This window comes from Leopardus geoffroyi, chromosome D3, assembly GCF_018350155.1.
Source record: "Leopardus geoffroyi isolate Oge1 chromosome D3, O.geoffroyi_Oge1_pat1.0, whole genome shotgun sequence".
NCBI classification, from domain to species: domain Eukaryota; kingdom Metazoa; phylum Chordata; class Mammalia; order Carnivora; family Felidae; genus Leopardus; species Leopardus geoffroyi.
Window position 1 is genome coordinate 48757399 of NC_059339.1, and position 17867 is coordinate 48775265.

General features: G+C 42.1%; 1 protein-coding gene across 1 annotated transcript in view; it reads right to left on the reverse strand.

Moving 5' to 3' along the window:
* The window catches only part of KCTD1 (potassium channel tetramerization domain containing 1), a 190275-nt gene that overhangs the window by 134366 nt on the left and 38042 nt on the right, over nt 1-17867 (reverse strand). The gene's annotated exons all lie outside the window — the stretch shown is intronic.

Consider the following 17867-nt stretch of genomic DNA (forward strand, 5'->3'; position numbering starts at 1 on the left):
TGTGCTCAGCGGTTCTACCTACCATGCTTCCTCTGCCTCCATCCAGACAAGCCTCCTGGATGAACTCACCGTCTATGCCTATGGACCATTCAACGTGAGACCATAGTCTACCTTCTCTCCTCCAAAGATCTTGACCTCTACACCATTTCGGCACCCACCCCCATGGCCACACCCTTGAAACTCTTCCAGCTTTGTATGCTCAACCATTACAATCCCCTTTGCTCTGCAAATCCCCATTTTCTAGTTTTCTCCTCTCCTTGGTGGTAGCTGATGGAATATGGGCAAATAAAACACAGGTTTGGGAACCTGAGAGATCTGGGTTTACAGTGGCTTTGCCACTTGCTAGTTGAATGATCTCAGGCAAATGACCATATTTCGGAGCCTCATATTCCTTACCTGTGAAAGAGGGATAATACCATCTATGTTTGGGATTGTAACGTGGGTTACGCTCCCGGGACTGAGGGCACCAAACACCCCACTTAGCTGATACTCAGTAAAGCTAGTTTTTCCCCTTCCATTCCCTCTTCCTGGTTCTCCCACTAACTTCATGCTTAGGTCACAAAGCAAATTCTGCTCTTGGGACTCTCCTGGTGTCTCATCTCTTCTGGGCTTCAAGGTCATTTATTCACCCTCTACAGTGGTCCTCTGATGTCCCACCCCAGTTCTGGTTAATACTCAACACTGGACCAACACGACACTTCCGTGGTCACTCTTGCTGCCAGGCTGCTGAGGGCATTTCTTCTTGGCCAGGAGGTTCTGGGCATTTTTGTTTTTGAAGCTTCTCACATATTTATTAAAGGCAAGGGAGGGAGGGGGGGAAAGAGGTGGGGGGAGAAGATGGGGAAGAAGAGGAACAGGAGACAAAATGTCAAAAAACTGTGGACTATTTAAATAGTTATGTTTGGGGGAAATCCACTCCATCTCTGGCCCTGAAAACCCATTAGCATAACAAGTGGCCATTTATCAGCTTGGTGCTTTGGGAGCAGAAACTGGGTACTGCTTCTGTGCTTTGGGCATTACCGCCCTGTGCCACACCAGTTTCAAAGGGGTAACTTCCTCCCGCTCCAGGTGGGAAGGCCTAGGTCAAAGTGCTGCCAGTGATAGGGTGGTTAAGTTTGCCTAAATCAACACAGGAAACTCACTTATCTGCTGTTGTATGTTGGATTTTCCAACATTTACTAGTAACGGGAAGAATAAAATAGTAGCTTATTTACTAGTAAAGGGAAAATATTAGCATCCATACACTGACTCCTCTTTCTTTTGTTTTTTTAAAGTTTATTTATTTTTGAGAGAGAGAGAGCTTGTGCGCACTTGTGAGTGAGCGGGGGGGGGGGGGGGGGGAGGGAGGGGCAGAGAGAGAAGGAAAGAGAAACCCAAGCAGGCTCTGAGCTGTCAGCATAGCCCCCCATGCAGGGCTCGATCTCACTAACCATAAAGATCATGACTTGAGCCGAAATCAAGAGTTGGGTGCTCAATCAAATGAGCCACCCCCCAGGCGCCCCCTGACTCTTATTTCTTAATCAATGTTTAAACGTTAGGAGAAGAGAAGTGATTTTTATTAAGTTCCCTTAAAAATCCTGAAGTTTATATTTAACAAACTTAGCTTCTAATGTTAAAAACACAGTGCTATTTGTATGATAGAGAAATTGAAACAAAAAGCCCAGTGCCCTGTGGATGGACAATGGCACAGGAACTGTGGGCAGAGTATCTCAATGTCCTCCCGTTCCTGGGATGGTTCATTGTGCCAATTAAACACCTCATGCTTTGAATTCAGACCTAAATTTGGATTCCACCTTGCCCATAAGAGTTGAATGACCTTGACAAGAGTTGTTTTATCGGCTTAAACATCAGGGGCTTCTTCTGCAAAAGGGAGATAATAATTAATATCTAACTCATTGGGGCGCCTGGGTGGCGCAGTCGGTTAAGCGTCCGACTTCAGCCAGGTCACGATCTCGCGGTCCGTGAGTTCGAGCCCCGCGTCAGGCTCTGGGCTGATGGCTCAGAGCCTGGAGCCTGTTTCTGATTCTGTGTCTCCCTCTCTCTTTGCCCCTCCCCCGTTCATGCTCTGTCTCTCTCTGTCCCAAAAATAAATAAACGTTGAAAAAAAAAAATTAAAAAAAAAAATCTAACTCACAAGGTTGTCATAAGGATTAAATTGAATCAAAGTGCCTGATACATAGTAATGGCTTAATGAGTGACAGGTGGCCATTGCTAATATTTTTACCATTCTCATCCCCCCCCCCCCCCATAGTGATTATTTTAAACATTCTTCTTGCTTCCAGCCTTAAGCCCCATCCTTGTCATCCTCACTCCTGGGAGCCAGCTCACAACCTAGTTCATGGACAACAGAGATGTTTGGTGGGATTGCTGGTGAAACACCATCTGAAATCACAAATGGCTCTTTGTTTTCTTTTTTTTTTCATCTACTTCCCTTCTTGAAAAAAACTAGGGCAGAACACAGTAGGCATGGGGGCCTACCTGGGGACAGCTATGGCAGCCCGGAGCACGGCAGTGGAGTCCCAGGGGGAAGGGGAAAGGCAGCCTGGGAGGGCTGCCTGTTGAGGAAACAGAGCGCTCGCTGGCTGGGTGAGGTGGGCAGACTGATGCAGGCTGTTGGAGCCAAAGCAAGGTTGAGGGCACTCCCGGAGAGGGGAAGCCTGAGGTGGAAGTCAGAGCCTGGGGTGAGGGCAGGAGAGCAGCCCTGCAAAGCAGTGACCAGCTTAGTTGTCAGAGCCCAAGCAAGGTGAAAAAAATGTCCATGTGGGAAGGGTGGCCTTCCTTGAGGTGCTAGAAACTGAGAGGAGGGCATCCACGCAGGCATGGACAGTAGTGGCCATAGGATATTGATTACATACAGGGGATTGATCACATAAGTAAATATATTAAGGACAATGGGAACCGATTCTCAACTGTCAGAAAAGGGAGTTAACTGGGGCAGGTGGGTGGCTGAGTCAGTTAAGAGTCTGACTCTTGACCTCAGCTCAGGTCATGATCTCATGGTTTGTGGGTTCAAGCCCCGCATGGGGCTCTGCACTGACAGCACGGAGCCTGCTTGGGATTCTGTCTCTCCCTCTGTTTCTGCCCCTCCCCCACTCACGCTGTCTCTCTCAAAATAAATGAACTTTAAAAATTAAGAAAAAAAAAGAGAGAGGGGTGCCTGGGTGGCGCAGTCGGTTGAGCGTCCGACTTCAGCCAGGTCACGATCTCGCGGTCCGTGAGTTTGAGCCCCGCGTCGGGCTCTGGGCTGATGGCTCAGAGCCTGGAGCCTGTTTCCGATTCTGTGTCTCCCTCTCTCTCTGCCCCTCCCCCGTTCATGCTCTGTCTCTCTCTGTCCCAAAAATAAATAAACGTTGAAAAAAAAAATTAAAAAAAAAAAAAAAAAAGAGAGAGAGAAGAGACTTAACAAATGTGGGAGGGGAAAAAACTACCCTCTAATGAGGGATTGGAATTGGAGGTATTGGTATGACCTCAAATTTTTCAATATAGGTAGATACTGAAAAAAATATAGGTGCAAACGTATGTATATAATGTATAAGTTCCCTATCTCTTTCTACTGAGACGGTCTGGGAGCAATACCATCCCAGTTAGCAACGAGCACACCTAGCACTGAAATCTCCACTTCTAAACACTCCTCAAGTGCAAGAAACCAGGAGTCACTGGAGAAATGGCTGATTCCAAGACATCAAACCCATTAGCAGTCACTCCCCATTCTCTGCTCCCCCTAGCTCCCGGATCCCAAGAATCTGCTTTCTGTCTCAGGGGATGTGCCTATTCTGAACATTCATATAAATGAAATCACACAATATATGACCTTTGTCTCTGGCTTCTTTCATGTCACATAATGTTTACAAGGTTCATCCATATTATACATGTATCAGAATTTCATGTGTTTTCATGGTGGAATATTCCGTTGTATGGCTATATTACATTTTGTTTATCCGTTCATTAGCTGATGGACATTTGCATTGTTTAGCTATTATAAATAATGTTGGTATGAACATTTGTGTACAAGTTTTTGTGCGAATATTTGTTTTTAGTTTTTTGGGGTATAAACCTAGGAGTGGAATTGCAAGGTCATAGGTTAATGCTATGTTTAACTTTTTGAGGAACTGACACACTGCTTCTAAAGCAGCTGGATTATTTAACATTCTCACCAGCAGTGTCTGAGGCTTCCAATTTCTGCACATCTTCCTCAACACTTGCTATTGTCCGTGTTTTTTATTCAAGCCATTTTATTAGGTATGAAGTGGTATCTCGTATTTTTCATTTGCATTTCCCTAATGACTAATGGTGTTGAATATCTTTCCATATGCTTATTGGCCATTTTTATATCTTCTTTGAAGAAATGTCTATTAAGATTCTTTGCCCATTTTCTGGATCAGTTTGTCTTTTTAAAAAAATTTCTAATGTTTATTTATTGATTTTGAGAGAAAGAGAGAGAGAGAGAGAGAGAGAGTCGGGGAGGGGCAGAGAGAAAGGGAGAGAGAAAAGCCCAAGCAGGCTCTGCACGGGGTTTGATCCCATAAACCATGAGATCATGACCTGAGTTGAAGTCCAGAGTCAGACATTTAACCCACTGAGCCACCCAGGAGCCTCTCGATTGGTTAGTCTTTTTATTGTTGAGTTGCAAGAGTTCTTTATATATTTTAAATACAAGTGTCTTATCGGCTTATTGTTTATAAATATGTTTTCTTATTTTGTGTTGTCTTTTTCCTTCTCGATGATGTCTTTTGAAGCAAAAAACTTTTTCATTTTGATCAAGCCCAACTTATCTATCTTTTCTTTTGTTCCTTGAGCTTTCGGTGTCATATCAAGAAACCATTGCCAAATTTAAGAACACAAAGACTTACTTTTATGTTTTCTTCTAAGAGTTGAACTGTTTGTTTTTCACATTTTGGGGTCGGAGTTAACTTGTATACATGGTAATTTTGTATATGGTATGTATATAATTTTATAGATGGTATGAAGTAGGATACCTTTTGTTTAATTTTCTTGTCACATTCTTTTGCATGTGGATATCCAGTTGTCCCAGCATCATTTGTGGAAAAGACTGCTCCTTCCCTGTTGTAATGTCTTGACAAACTTATGAAATTCAGTTGACCATAAATATAAATACTTATTTATGAACTCTCAGTTCTCTTCCATTGATCTTTATCTTATCCTTATGCCAGTAACATACTGTCTTGATTACTGGAGCCTTGTATTAAGTTTTGAAATAGAGAAGCATGTCTTCCAACTTTCTTCTTCTTCTTTCTTCCCCCTCAAGATTGTTTTGGCTATTCTGGGTTCTTTGCAGTTTCACATGAGTTTCAGGATGCACTTGTCAATTTCTGCAACTCCCGCAGCTGTGATTTTGATAAAGAATGCATTGAATCTGCAGATCAACTAGGGTAAAATCTCAATCTTAACAAAGTTAAGTTTTCTAATATATAAGCATGGGGTGTTTTTCCATTGGGAAAAAAATTTCCAATTTTCTTGTGCAGAATTGTTTCAGTGTAAGTCTTACATTTCCTTTGTTAAATTTATTCCTAAGTACTTTATTCTTTATTTATAAGTAAATTCTACCCCCAGTGTGGGGCTGAAACTCACAACCCCAAGATCAAGAGTTGCATGCTCTATTGACTGAGTCAGTATGAGCCCTCCAAATATTTTATTCTTGGGGCGCCTGGGTGGCTCAGTCGGTTAAGCGTCCGACTTCAGCTCAGGTCACAATCTCACTGTTCATGGGTTCAAGCCCTGCATTGGGCTCTGTGCTGACAGCTCAGAGCCTGGAGCCTGCTTGGGATTCTGTGTCTCTGGCTCTGTCTGCCCTTGCCCAATTCGTGCTCTGTCTCTCTCTCCCTCTCTCTCTCAGAAATAAACATTAAAAAAAAATTACTTTATTCTTTTTGAGGCTACTATAAATGGAATTTTTTCTTAATTTCATTTTCAGATCATTCATTGTTAGTGCATACAATTGATTTTTGTAATTGATTTTGTGTCTTACAACCTTGCAGAACTTATTTATTTTTATAGTTTTTGGTGGGTCCCTTAGTATTTCCTATATATAAAAAAAATCATGTCCTCTGAGAATAGAGATTTCCTTCTTCATTTTCAGTTTGGATGCTTTTATTAAATTTTCTTATCTAATTACCCTTGCTAGAAACTCCTGCGTAATATTAAATCAAAGTAGTATGGACACACATTCGTGTTTTGTTAGTGATTTTCATGAGAAAGCATCCAGTGTTTTACCCTAAAATATGATGTTAACTGTGGGTATTTTGTGGATGCCTTTTATCAGATTGGAGGGGTTTTTTAGTGTTTTCATCATGGAATGGTGTCAAATGATTTTCTGTGTTGACTGAAGTGATCATGTAAATTTTGTCTTTTATTCTATTGATAGGATGTATCACACAATTGATTTTCTTATGTTAAACCAAGCTTATTTCATGGGAATAAATCCCACTTAATCATAGTTTTATACGTTGCTGAATTTGGTTTGCTAACGTTTTGTTGAGGGTTTTTTTTGCATTTACAGTTACTAGAAATATTCCTGTGGGGGACCTGGGTGGCTCAGTCGGTTAAACATCTGGCTCTTGATTTAGGCTCAGGTCATGATCCCAGGGTCATGGGATTGAACCCCGAATTGGCCTCCTTGCAGGGCATGGAGCCTGCTTGGGATTCTCTCTCTCCTTCTCCCTCACCCTCTGCCTGTCTTCCACTCATACTTGCTATCTCTCAAGAGAGAAAGAAAGAAAGAAAGAAAGAAAGAAAGAAAGAAAGAAAGAAAGAAAGAGAAAGGTTGGTGTATTTTTGGTATCAGTTTTGTCTTGCTTTGGTATCAGAGTAATACTGGCCTTATAGAATGAGAGTATTCTCTTTCATTTTTTGGAAGTGTTTGTGAAGTATTGGGATCTATTTATGCTTAGGTAAAACAAGCAAATGGTACAAAATACATATCAAAGACCAAAAAAATGTTCTAGTAGAAGTCTTTTAGTATTTCCCCCTAGGCTCTCTTCACACAATTCCTCCCCTGGAGGTAAAAATCTTCATCTGTTTTTTCCTCCAGGCGTTAAAAATGTATCAGCTCTTGAACTTCCCTTGGAGACTTGCTCTTCCTCCTGGCCTAATAACATCACCATCCAGACAAACCTTCAATTCTCCTTTCCACGTTTGTATCAGTTCAGATTAGGTTCAGCCGTGAATAACAGAGACCCTAAATAACAGAGACCTAAACATGATAGTGGCCTATTTCTGGTTCATTAAAAAAAAATCAAGAAGTTGGCAGGCTGCCTGGGCTGCTGTGGTAGCTTCATTCTATTAATTCTTTAGTGACCCAAGTTCCTTTCGGCTCACCACTCTGCCATCCCCAGGATATAGTCCTTGTCCTCTTGCCCCAGAATGGATGTTTGCATCCCAGGCAATAGGACAGAGGGAGGAAAAAGAGGTGGGCAAAGGCATGCCTCAACTGTCTTTTAGTGAAGGTTCGAGGAGACTGCTTTAGGATGCACCTGTTTACAATTTATGACCAGAAAGTACTCACACGGTCTCCTTTAGCTGCAAGGGAAGCTGGGTAGTGGTCTTTCTTCTTCTTCCTCTTTTTAATGTTTATTTATTTATTTGTGTGTGTGTGTGTGTGAGAGAGAGAGAGAGAGAGAGAGAGTATCCACCCGAGCACAGGCAGAGAAGGGGCAGAGAGAGGGAGACAGGGAACCAAAGCAGCATCCCTGCTGTCAGTGTGGAGCCTGACACAGGGTTGAACTCATGAACTGTGAGATCATGAGCCAAGCTAAAATGGGACACCTAACTGACCTAGCCAGCAAGGCACCCTGTGAATAGACATATGTTTACAAAAATTAGGGAGTTTATTATCATAGGAAAAGAGGAGAGATAAAAAGTAGTTGCTTCCACACGTTCAATCTGTCAATTCTGTTCCAATATTTTTCCAAATGTCACACCCCTTTTTCTTCTCCGTTCTTCCTTCCCTTGTATGAACTCTAATCAGTTTTCAAATAAATTACCATAGTAGCTTCTTAATTGTTTTTTTCTAATTCCTTTCTTTCCTCCAGGATATTGTGCATTATATATGTTTTTCTAAAATACAGATGTGATCACATCGATAGCATAAAAACTTTCCAATTGACTTGAAAAAATTCCGAACTTCTAAATGTTGGTTAGTTCTAAATGAAGTCCCTTCGTGATCCACTTCCAGTTTCCAGCTGTAACTTGTGTTCATCTCATGCTCTATTTGAACTTTATTCTCAAACCATACCCATACCTAAATTCTGGCTTTTTCCTGAATATATCACATTCTTTTATATCTTAGTGTAATGATTATTACAATTTTTTACCCCTCGGTAAAAGTTTACGATGTGTAAACTTTGAAGTTCTTCTCATCAAGAGATGGAGTCTATTTCTCCACTCCTTGAATGTGGGATGGCCTTGTGACTTGTGTCAGTCAGTGGGATACATCTGAAATGGCTGTGTGCCAGTGCTGGGCGTAGGCCTACAGAGCTACCTTGTGTATTTCTGCTGCCTTGTGGATCTCTGTCTCTGCCATTAGAACAAGTCTGGGCTAGCTCGATGTATAATGAGAAACCAACTGGAGTGGTGCTGAGTCACCCTGGCCAAGGCCAACTCTGCCATCCAGCCCTCAGCTGACCTTAGAACTATGAGCCAGCCCAGCCAAGATCACCAAGCCACACTCAGATCAGCAGAATGGCTTCACTGATTTGTAGACTCATGGAAACATAATAAATGGTTCTGTTGTTAATCACTATGTTTGACGGAGGCTTGTTTGCAGTCTTCATTGTGGCAACAGCTCAAAGATACAGTGCGTTTACGTGTGCTATTCCTTTGCCTGTTGTTTTTGTCAGTCTCATAACTTTCTAAATTTATCTATCGAGACCCAGATCAAATGTAATATTAACTGGGAAAGCTTCTTGTCCCTATCTGGGCAGACGTAGCCACTTTCTTTAATGAGCTTCACACCTCTATTATAGCATGCAACGTAGAGTTATTTTTTTTTCCCACATCCATTTCTCCCTTGGGCTAAGCTAGTTGAAGGCCGGGATGACTTATTATAGGAAGTACGCCAAAAATATTCATTGCAGGAATAAATAAAGGCTAGCATATTAAAATACATAATCCTTCCTCTTTCCTATTTCTTCCAAACTGTAAATACACTTTCTCTTATGCCTAGGTCCTTCCTTCTGCAATGCTCCCCCCAAATTTCAATCATTTATCACATATTGGCTGATGTGTTTATGCCTCTTTTAAGTCAGGAAGTGCCATATTTTCCCTGAATGGTAATTTCCAACATTGGTCAGTCATGTTACTTGCAAATACTCTTTGAAATTTCTTAAAGTTTCTTAATTGTTCAATTTAATTTTCAATCCTATTCATCACCACCCTTGTAAGTAGACTAAAACTTTACCCATTTGTTTTTAATGTCTTACCATCAGCTTCCTTAAAAGTGATTAAAAGTCACCCTGTCTATTTGATTTCTCCTCTTATTCACCTCACTGATTTTCTATTTCTAAGTGACAATAGAGAGTGCTGAGTAAACTGTTCTAGCCACAGGTTTACTGGTAGGATTTTGTACCTGTGGTTTTTAGTTCTTTGGATTATTGCCCCATTCACTCAGAGCTGCATTTGTTATAAGCCAGTTGGACATGATAAAGTTGTGACAGAATGGACCTGAAGAGAGGCACGAAAATGACCCTTCTGATCATTGTAGCATTCCTGTAAAGAGCCTGGGAGATGACACCAGTCTACACGCAGGAAAAGCTTTTGTGAGCTGTCCCCAATCTAATGTGCTGCCCCCCAGCTCCCCTGCCCCTTCGTTACCCTTTATTGTATTTTAGGTGTCAGTCCCCAAGCATGGGAATGTATAAGTAATCATGTCCTATGTCTTATTGTGCACGGTAATGCCTCACTGACTTTATATTGAACACAGTATATTTAATTATTTTGGAGAAGGAAATCTACTGGCAAGAAGTGTGTTGTGTGCCTCTTGCAAGATCAGATTTCATCAGAAAGCTTTGCTGTCACAAACCAATTGCTTCTGATGTCAAAGTGAACAATCATTTACATAGTAATACAACAACAATAACATTGAATGCCTTTCATCAAACCAGACTGTAAATACTAATTAGTTATACTTCATTGTATTCTGTATTCTGGGGCTCAGTAAATTATGATGCTTGTTTTATAGATATTGAAGCACAGACGAGAGATCAGTGACTTGCCCAAGGCTGTAGAGGATGATGTCAAAATTGGGGTTATAACTCTTGTGCCCTGTCTACGAGACCTCCCCGGACTCACAGGATAAAATTTTAAAGTAGTACCAAGACCTCGTATAATGCAATGAAGAAGTCCTCCTGCAACAGCCGCTGCATTTTTGTATGATACATTTAAATAAAAATCCCTAAGCATTAAATATTTAAGAAGAAAAAATTTAATGAAAAGAGTAAACATCTCAAGTGCCTCTCACTAGCGCATCATGGCCTAATTCTCTCTAATGGGCTGAGATTTTAAAATGAATTCAGTTCCTGCCTCTACGGCACAGTACACTGCCCTGCTGGGAAAATTCAACCAGCTGCGTCGAGGCAAAAGGCTTCTGGCTTAAGTTCAGCTGTCAGGAGGTTAATGGAGCCATATTATGAGGTGAGGAACCATCATCCCTAAAAGTGGTGTCTTACTAACATTTGAAGGAACAGGGATGCCTTGCTGTAAAGTACTTTGCTCTTTAAAATTCTGGGTACTGGGGTGCCTGGGTGGCTCCATCAGTTAAGTGGCTGACTCTTGATTTCAGCGCAGGTCATGAACTCACAGTCCATGAGTTCAAGCCCCGCATTAGGCTCTGTGCTGACAGCACTTGTGTGCTCTCTCTCTCTCTCTCTCTCAAAAATAAGTAAACGCTAAAAAAATTTTTTTAAAAGCATAAAATAAAATTCGGGTACAATTGACTTTTAAAACTATTAATTGACTTTCCCCCATTAAGACTGTGTCTCAGGTATGGAAGCCTTGCCTTTGGGCTCTAAATGGGGTTCTTTGGATCAATTCCAATGCTCGGCGTTAACATGCTTGCCAATCTAACCGCCAATGGGATCTTTCTTGTTCTCTAAGTGGCTGAAACTACAGCCTTCAGATTCTAGAAAGAGCCTTCCAAATGTGCCTTCTGTAAGCATGAAACCAACTGTATTTCATTAGGGATAGTTCTTTTGATTCCAAAGGCTCCAATGATAAACTTCTAAAATGGAATTGCCAAAAGTGAGCCAAATTTCCTCCCTAAAATACCTAAAGTGTGTCAACTTACTGAGTTTGGTCAGTGATCTGCAAAATGGGGATATTTCTTTTCTTTTTTTAAGTTTACTTATTTATTTTGAGAGAGAGACAGAGAGAGAGAGCGAGCAGGGGAGGAGCAGAGGGAGAGGGAGAGAGGGAATCCCAAGCAGGCTCCATACTGTCAGGACATAGCCTGACACAGAGCTCAAATGCAAGAACCGTGAGACCGTGACCTGAGCCAAAGTCAAGAGTCTGACAGTGAACTGAGTCACCTTGGCACCCCAAAATGGGGATATTTCTACCTGGCTTTCTTGTCTCTCTTGTTCTTGAGCTACTCCCTCTCAGAAGTCAGCTGCCATGCTGTGGGAAGCTTAAGTCACGTGAAGGTTCGGCAGTAGCCAGCCCTCGTTGAACTCCCTGCCATCTTGGATGTTCCAGCCCAAAGGACACCCCAGCCTTCCCAACACCCCGGCCCACACCACACAGGGCAGAAGAATCACCCACTCAACCCACAGAGTCACGAGCAATAACAAAAGGATGTTTTAAGGCATTAAGTTTTGGGGTGGTTTGTCACACAGCAATCGATAACCAAAAACAGAAGAAAGAACAATCATATTTAGATTGGGTATAAATCACCACGAAATGGAGATTCAGACTTCATCTTCTATGTGGGCACATATGTTATATCCTCACTGGGGTCGCTTAAAGAGACAATAAAATATATTCATTGATTTCTTCCCCTAGGTTTGCTTGTGCTGTGCTCCCTGTCTGGAGCTCCTTCACTCCTTCAGCCCACACAAATCTCACCTATGCTTTCAGCTTCCCTCTCCAAGGAAGACCTTCCCATTCACTCTGGTCCTCAGCATTTTCTCCCTTTGTGACCCCTTCTAAAGTTCATCGTCTGGATCGTTCACTTGAGTTTTTCTCCAAAACATCTTTATTAAGGCATGATTGTACATATTTACAGCATACAATTTGTAAGTTTTTCCACATGTATATGCCACCACCATTAAGATGATGAACATTTATCCATCACCTCAGAGGGTTTCTTCCTGTCCTGTGTAATCTCATCTCCCAACCCCCAGATCTGTTTTCTGTCACTGTAAGTTGATTTGCATTTTCTAGAAATTTGTATAAATGGAATCATACTGTGTACTCTTTTTGGGTCTGGATTCTTTCAGTCAGCTTAATTATTGTGAAATTCATCTTTTCGTTGTATCATTTGTTCTTTTTTTTTCTGAGTAGCATTCCATTGTATAGAAATACCAAAATCTGCTCATCTATTCACCTATTGATGGCCATTTGGGTTATTTTCAGTTGGAGAATTTTTTTTTAAGTTTATTTATTTATTTTGAAAGAGGGTGGGGGAGGGGCAGAGAAAGAGAAAGCAAGAGAGAATCTCAAGTGGGCTCCGTGCTGTCAGTGCAGAGCCTGATGTGGGGCTCAAACTCACGAACCATGAGATCATGACCTGAGCCAAAACCAAGAGTCAGGTGTTTCACCAGCTGAGCCACCCAGGCATCCCACAGTTTGAGGTTTTAGTCAATAAAGCTGCTATGAACATTCATGTGCAAGTCTTTGTATGGATGCATGCCTTGCTTTCTCTTTGGTGGTTACCTAGGGATGAGATGGCTGGATCATACAGTAGGCGTATGCTTAACTTTTTAAGAAATTGCCAAACCATTTTCCAAAGTGGCTGCACCACCAGCATTGTATGAGTACCGGTTCCTCCACCCGCCTCCCAATACTCAGTGTGGTCAATCTTTTTTATTTTCATCAATCATTATAATAGGTATATGGTGGTATCTGATTGTGGTTGTAATTTGCATTTTCCCTAATGATGCATGACATGGAGTATCTTTTCCTGTGCTTATTTGTCATGTGACTATCTTGTTTGGTGAAGTATTTGTTGAGCTCTTTCACCCACTTGAGGGGGTGTGTTTGGGTCCCTAATATTGAGCTTTGAGAGCTCTATATACATTGTGAATACCAGTCCTTTATCAGACATAGGCTTCACAAATATGATCTTACAGTCTATGGGTAGTTTTAAAAATCTCAACTATTATTTTGAAGACTGGAATTAAAAATTTTTTTCAAGTTCAATTTATCAATTTGTTCTTTTATGGATTGTAGTTTTGGTGTTGTGTCGAAGAAATCTTTGTCTGCTCCAAGGTCACAATGATTTTCTCCTGTTGTTTTCGAGCCGTTTTACAATTTTGGGTTTCCAGTTTAGGTGGACAGTCCATTTTCAGTAATTTTTTGTATACAGTGTGAGGTATGGCTCAAAGTTCATTTTTTGCAGATGAATGTAGAGTTTTGTAGCCCCAATGTTGAGAAGACTTTTTTTTTTTTTTAATTTTTTTTTTCAACGTTTATTTATTTTTGGGACAGAGAGAGACAGAGCATGAACTGGGGAGGGGCAGAGAGAGAGGGAGACACAGACTCGGAAACAGGCTTCAGGCTCTGAGCCATCAGCTCAGAGCCCGACGCGGGGCTCGAACTCATGGACCGCGAGATTGTGACCTGGCTGAAGTCGGACGCCCAACCGACTGCGCCACCCAGGCGCCCCGAGAAGACTTTTTTCCACTGAATTACCTTTGTATTTTTGTCAACTATTAGTTATACATACATATTTGGGTTGACCTCTGGACCCTCTGACAAGAAATCTATGTCATCTTTCTGTCTGTTTTTCTGTAATTTACATTCTTTTTCTCTGCTTTTTAGATTTTAGAACTGATTTTGAGCAGTTTGATTGGGACGTGTTTTGATGTAGTTTTGTTCATGTTTCTTGTGTTTGGGGTTCATTGATCTAGTTGGATCTGTAGGTTCTTGGCGTTCATTGGGTTTGGAAAGTTTTGGGCCATTATTTCTCCAAATATTTTTTAATCCTCTGGCTCTCTCTCTTCTTTGGGTACCTTCATTACAGGTAGGCTAGGCTGCTGGAAGTTGCCGCGCATCTTACCGAAGCCCTTGGCATATTTTTTTAAAAGTTTATTTATTTATTTTGAGAGAGAATGTGGGCACATGAGCAGGGGAGGAAGACAGAGAATCCTAAGTAGGCTCCAGGCTGTCAGTGCAGAGCTCAACGCGGGGTTCTGTCCCAGGAACCCTGAGATCATGACCTGAGCTGAAATCGAGTCAGATGCTTAACGAACTGAGCTACCCAGGTGGCCCTGATCTTTGTATTTTAAAGTCAATTTTCCTGTGTGTTTCATTTAGGGTAGGTTCTGTTGCTGTCTTCAAAGTCACTCTAAGGGTGCTATCGTCTAGAAATTCTCTCACGGCAGTAGGCTGGAACAATCCTAGGGCTCACCGAGTCAGTTTCTCATCCTTTAGGGATCATAGTCTTTTGCTGTCTGAGAGCCAGTGTCTTAAAAACCAGTGTCTTTGATTTCTGCTGTTGTTTCAGGTGTAAGGGGAAATCTGGTCCCTGTTACTCCTTCTTGGCTGGAAGCAGAAGTCCTCATTCATTTGATTCTTAATTGCGTGGGGTCCACTATCACTGTTCAATATTCTTGCAGTCAGTCATGTGTTGGCCCGCCAATGGGATTGTCAACCTTGAGATCAGAGGCCATGTCTAATACCCCTTTGTACTAAACCACAAGGCCCGGGCTAGTGACCTGCACGCAGTCGGAGTGCAATGCATATCTGAGCTAACCAGCATATTTTTGGTTCCTCGGACTCAGCATACTGAGGCTTGACTCATGATGAAAAATCAATGGATGTGAAATTTCTTATCCAACTTGATATTTTTAGTGTGTGAAAAATAGCCTGAAACTAAACTATTTTCGTTCCTATCTTGTTTTCAAAGAAGTGCCATTCTACTACTTCCTTTTAAAATTCACAACCACAGACATTACGGCACAGAGCTGTGGAAGAAACTCTGGGGCCCAAAACCACCCAGACTGCGAAGTAAAATGAACAGCCTGTCACTGCTCATCTGGATTTCCTCCCTGTCATTTGTGTTGGTCTCTTAGCTTTCCTCAGAGAGAGATTTAACGCTACTTGGTACCCGGGCTTCTCCCCCTGAGAGGGGCATGAAAGGAATAACAGAGAATCACAAGTTTTGGTTTCATTCTGGAGATGGAAATTGACTCAGTTTTTTATTGTACTCCTAAAGCGAGGTGCCCACTGAGCCCTAAGGGATATACAAGAAGCCCTGGTCTAAGATTTTCCGAGTACAAGCTGTCTGAGTTGTATAACCATAGATTCATGGCTTTAATATATCATTTACAAGGCAAGCAGGAATTTTCATCCTGCTTTGAACAAAGAGAGAAAAAGCACTTTCATAGGACCAAACTGCTGGCAGAATGTACCAACAGCATAATTTAATACTTTTATTCAACAATGACTTAGTATGTCCCCTACCTCAGGGCCTTTGCACACATGGTTCCTTCTGGTGTGTTATTCTCTCAGATGCCTACAAGTCTCACTCTCTCACTTCATTCAAGCCATGCTTAAAGGTCACCTTCTGAGAGAGGCTTCCCTTGATACCCTATCTAAAAGAGCACTGCGGCCGCTCCTCCCACTTCATGTGACATTCTTTTTACTCCCCCCTGCTTTAGTTTCTTCATGTCATTTATTACTCACCAGCTGACAGTCAAAAAATATCTACATATACATCCACAGATAGAGGTTTATTTAACACATATGCATTTATTTACTGAATATCCCTGGAGTAGAATATATATGTCAAGAGAATAGAAACCCTTTCGGCTGTATTCTCAGCATCTCGAATGGTGCCCGGCACATAGTGTGTTCATTGTTGGATGACTGAACAAGTATTTGCTGATTTCCTACTCTGTGCAAAGGGCCTGGAGGGACTGTGAGGTAAATCACCCTAATCCCTCCTTGTTCAAGGACTTCATCTTTCTTCCTTCATACAGGAAGACATGTACAAGAATCCAGGGCTGTACTACAAAGCAGAAGAATGGATTAAATCATGTCTTAAACAATTTTTTTTTTTACTGTTTATTTATTTTTGAGAGACAGAGCGCAAATGGGGGAGGGACAGAGAGGGAGACGCAGAACCCGAAGCAGGCTCCAGGCTCTGAGCTGTCAGCACAGAGCCCAACGTGGGGCTCGAACTCACAGACCTCGAGAACATGACCTGAGCCGAAATCGGATGCTTAACTGACTGAGCCACCCAGGCACCCCTAAATCATGTATTTTGAGTGCACGGAAGAAGGAGGGGTGCAGAGAGGCAGCATGAATTTTGAGATGACCCTTACCCCAGAAGTTTGATGGGCACAGAGGGGAGGGCTGGGGAGCCCATCCTGAAGGCTCAGAGCCCGTTTTGGACCTGAGAGGAAACCTGTGTGGCTGGGTTTGTAAAGAGGTAGCAGGAGACGAGGGGAGAATGGCGGTTTTTGGGTCTGATCCTGGAAAGCCAGCAAGTTTTAAGAATTTATTTTAGGGGCGCCTGGGTGGCGCAGTCGGTTAAGCGTCCGACTTCAGCCAGGTCACGATCTCGCGGTCCGTGAGTTCGAGCCCCGCGTCAGGCTCTGGGCTGATGGCTCAGAGCCTGGAGCCTGTTTCCGATTCTGTGTCTCCCTCTCTCTGTGCCCCTCCCCTGTTCATGCTCTCTCTCTGTCCCAAAAATAAATAAACGTTGAAAAAAAAAATTAAAGATACTTTAAAAAAAAAAAAAAGAATTTATTTTAAAGGAGTTATGTAAGATAGTATTTCACAACCTAGTCCAGCTCCTACCCAGAGAAACCGGGATGTCTATTAGCATACCACTGAATTCATTAATGTGGTGACTACACTTATTCTATTGCCCTAAATATAGGTACTTTCACCTTTTCTCTTAGCAGTTATACACCATTAAAGTATGGCACCACTGTAACGTAATTTAGAGCTTTCACTGACAATTTGCTCGCTGATTCATTTACTTTACTTATTTATTTGTTTTTAAAGATTTGTTTATTTAGGGGCGCCTGGGTAGCTCAGTCAGTTAAGCTTCCGACTTCGGCTCAGGTCACGATCTCGAGGTCCGCGAGTTCGAGCCCCGCGTCGGGCTCTGGGCTGATGGCTCAGAGCCTGGAGCCTGCTTCCGATTCTGTGTCTCCCTCTCTCTGTGCCCCTCCCCTGTTCATGCTCTCTCTCTGTCCCAAAAATAAATAAACGTTGAAAAAAAAAATTAAAGATACTTTAAAAAAAAAAAAAAGAATTTATTTTAAAGGAGTTATGTAAGATAGTATTTCACAACCTAGTCCAGCTCCTACCCAGAGAAACCGGGTGTCTATTAGCATACCACTGAATTCATTAATGTGGTGACTACACTTATTCTATTGCCCTAAATATAGGTACTTTCACCTTTTCTCTTAGCAGTTATACACCATTAAAGTATGGCACCACTGTAACGTAATTTAGAGCTTTCACTGACAATTTGCTCGCTGATTCATTTACTTTACTTATTTATTTGTTTTTAAAGATTTGTTTATTTAGGGGCGCCTGGGTAGCTCAGTCGGTTAAGCTTCCGACTTCGGCTCAGGTCACGATCTCAAGGTCCGCGAGTTCGAGCCCCGCGTCGGGCTCTGGGCTGATGGCTCAGAGCCTGGAGCCTGCTTCCGATTCTGTGTCTCCCTCTCTCTCTG